The sequence below is a fragment of the Phacochoerus africanus genome, chromosome 15, assembly GCF_016906955.1.
Source record: "Phacochoerus africanus isolate WHEZ1 chromosome 15, ROS_Pafr_v1, whole genome shotgun sequence".
Classification (NCBI taxonomy): domain Eukaryota; kingdom Metazoa; phylum Chordata; class Mammalia; order Artiodactyla; family Suidae; genus Phacochoerus; species Phacochoerus africanus.
Genome location: NC_062558.1, coordinates 71,835,292 through 71,838,721, shown reverse-complemented (window position 1 = coordinate 71,838,721; position 3,430 = coordinate 71,835,292). Strand labels below are relative to the sequence as shown.

General features: G+C 42.4%; 1 non-coding gene across 1 annotated transcript; it reads right to left on the bottom strand.

Moving 5' to 3' along the window:
* Positions 1-1,174: 1,174 nt before the first annotated feature.
* Positions 1,175-1,256, bottom strand: TRNAS-UGA (transfer RNA serine (anticodon UGA)). Its single transcript has one exon. It is a non-coding gene; the product is annotated as a tRNA-Ser (tRNA).
* Positions 1,257-3,430: the final 2,174 nt, after the last annotated feature.

The following is a 3,430-nucleotide window of genomic DNA, read 5'->3' as shown; positions in this document are numbered from 1 at the left end:
GAGATGTTAGGGAACTCAGTAAGAATACCTGGAAAGCATGGGGTGGGAGGGAGCAGAAAGGGAATGCGCAGGGTCTCAAAGACTAACATCACAATTTCCTTTTATTATTAAAAAAATTACAGGATCCATATACACATTTGAGAAAACTCAGTTAAGCAAAAACTATCTGTGAAGCAAATTAAAATCCTATCATCTCGGAGTTCCCATCGTGGCGCAGTGGTTAACGAATCCGACTAGGAGCCGTGAGGTTGTGGGTTCGGTCCCTGCCCTTGCTCAGTGGGTTAACGGTCCAGCGTTGCCGTGAGCTGTGGTGTAGGTTGCAGACGCGGCTCGGATCCCGCGTTGCTGTGGCTCTGGCGTAGGCTGGTGGCAACAGCTCCGATTCAACCCCTGGTCTGGGAACCACCATATGCTGCGGGAGCGGCCCAAGAAATAGCAACAACAACAAAAAAGACAAAAAAAAAAATCCTACCATCTAGAGATAATAATTACTGCTAACATTTTGATTATTTCTTTCCAGTCCCCATTTACTCTCTCTTTTTCTGTCAATCTTGCCGCTTAAATGATTAAGAGATTTTATACATGATTTGTTCAACAAAAATGTGATCATAGTACATATTGTTTTCTACCCTGTCCAACTTTTTGCATTTGGCAATGCATCTGGAAAGTCTTCCCATGTCTTTGGTAAAATTAATACAGAATACTAAAATTGTAAAATTAATACAATTGTGACTACAGGAAAAGTGTTTCATTATGTGGGTCTATCTATTGTGATTTAGAAGTTGAACTTTTCAAAGGTTTTATTATCTCGAATATCACACCACTTTTTGGATGTGGTGGGGGAACTCTTGAAGGTGATTCTGAGATGGAAGGTGAGGTAGCATTAGCCCTGACATCAGCTTTAATGAGATGATAGCTTGTTCAGGCTGTGATTGGTTGAAAATTTCTGCAAATATTTATATTATTTTTATTTTGCAAACTTGCTCTTCATGTTGAGGAACCAGATTCTAAAACTATCAGCTTACTAATTAGGATAAAGGAGGACTTATCGCATAACAGCAGCCTTGACATGTATTGACTTTTCTGTAACACACTAAACTCTGCAATCAGGGAAAGAGTGAAGTCTGTATCTGGAGGATGCAAAAGAGGCAACCACCAGGTAGCCTGGCATTTCCGCAGCGAGCAGGGTTCGAACCTGCGCGGGGAGACCCCATTGGATTTCAAGTCCAACGCCTTAACCACTCGGCCATCGCTGCTACGACAAGAAATGAAGGCGGAGATACTTTAGTACAGAAACAGTGGTGCGCAGGCGCAGCAAACCCACAAGTAGGCGGGGCCTAGAACCGCGCAGAGGTCTGCTCTGTGAGAGGAGACTAGGTTGCCTGCTTGAGTTGCGGGGCTACCTATTGAAAGTAAAGAAATAATAAAAACTCCGTTTAGCAGTTTAGGTAAAAGCCTTTAAAAGAGGGTTTTAGAAACCCTTCCCTTACCTGCTCTCTGAAAATCGCAACCACACTTGGCTTCTGGTCGCTTACTTGGTTTTTGCCCTCCCGCTTCCTCATTAGATCACTCGGAAAGCTGTGAAACTAAGATACGTCTCATTCAGTGCTGCGGGCCCGCACTCTGGAAAATTTCTGCATTTGGGTCAGAGGTTGAGCGTTTCCCGCGTTGAGCTCTCTTGCTGCGTCAAGAGAGGAAAGCGTGAGGGAAGGCGTAAGGAATCTGGCAGCTGCCTATGCGCTCGCCTCTTTGAGGATCGTGCTCACCCAGTAATCTCTCATTCTTGTCTCCTCAATTGCCCTCTCCTTGCTGAACCCTAAGGAAGAAACCGCGCCCCCTGAGCGTGGTCTCGGCTTTCTCAAGTGATGGGGAGCCTTGGAGGTGATTTGAGAACAAAGTTCGGCGCATTAGGTCTGCATTTAACCTTTAAATGCCACTACCCGCCCCACCTTTAAGTGTAGCTGATGCTCTAAATGCTTATTTGCGTCATTGTTAAAGTTCTCAGAACACGTAGTTGTGTGTACCACTGTCGCCCACCTCAGAGAGCTACGGCATGGTGTGCGGCCGGAGGATGCCCCGCGGATTCCAGGGCGCAAGGGTACTTCTAAACGCAGCAAGTGGCTCCCCACAGGCATCAGGTTCTATTGCGGATGGACAGTTTGCGAAAAACATCAGGTGGCTTTTTACTAGTTAAATTTCTGGAAGTGTTCCTAGAAATCTGACCATCCATCGCAACGTTAGATTTCAAACGAAGGCAGGAAGGCAAATCCTTGCTTTTTGGAAGTCCGTATGTTAAGTGACCTCATTTGGTAGTTTGGGAATTTTCTTGAGATTTTTTTCAATACCATTTCTCTTAACTAAATGAAGGTGCTAAGTGTCTAAACTGATTTAATTGTGGAAAGGGAGTAAAATACTTGAGAAATGTAAGAATAAGTTTTATCTAACTTAAGATTTTGCTTTTTAGAAATTTTACCCCTTTTTGTTTGTTTTTAATTTGGCAGAGCTACACGGGTGGTCTCAATTCCTTATGAATACTGTATGGGAGCAAAGTTATTCCCGACATTCAAAGGCATGATTTTTTATCATATGTATAAAGTTACCTGCACTTTTCCAGTAGATGCCATCTCAGAAGAGAGTTTTTCTTTAAATGTTGTTCTTAGATTCTACCTGTGTGCTGAGACAAGCTATAATTTAATCTTAGTATTTTACTGTATCTTGATTTTTTTTTTCTTTTCTCTTTTTAGGATCTCACCTGCAGCATATGGAAGTTCCCAGGCTAGGGGTGGAACTGGAGCTACAGCTGCTGGCCTAGGTCACAGCCACTGCAACCCACACCACAGCTCATGGCAACTCTGGATCCTTGACTCACTGAGCAAGGCCTGGGATTGAACATGCATCCTTATAGATACAAGTTGCATTCATTTCCCCTGAGCCACAGTGGAAACTCCCGTTTCTTTTTAATTTTACTTTATTTTTATTATAATATAGTTGATTTTCCATGTTGTGTCAATTTATACTGTACAGCATAGTGACCCAGTCATTTGTGTGTGTGTGTGTGTGTGTGTGTGTGTGTGTGTGTATCCTTTTTCTCATACTATCTTCCATCATATTCCATCCCAAGAGATTGGGGTATAGTTCCCTGTGCTGTACAGTAGGAAGTCATTGCCACCCTTCCCCTTGACAACCACAAGTCTATTTTCTATATGTCTGTGAGTCTGTTTCTACTTTGTAGATATGTGCTATGTTTTAGATTTGTGCTGTGTTTTAGATTCTACATGTAAGTGATACCATGTGGCATTTTTCTTTCTCTTTCTCACTTCACTTAGTATGAGAATCTCTAGTTGCATGTATCTTAATTTTGAAGTCTTTCTTTAATTCCTTTCTTCTGTACATTTGAAGGATAATATTTACAGAAAGTTCTTACTCTTAA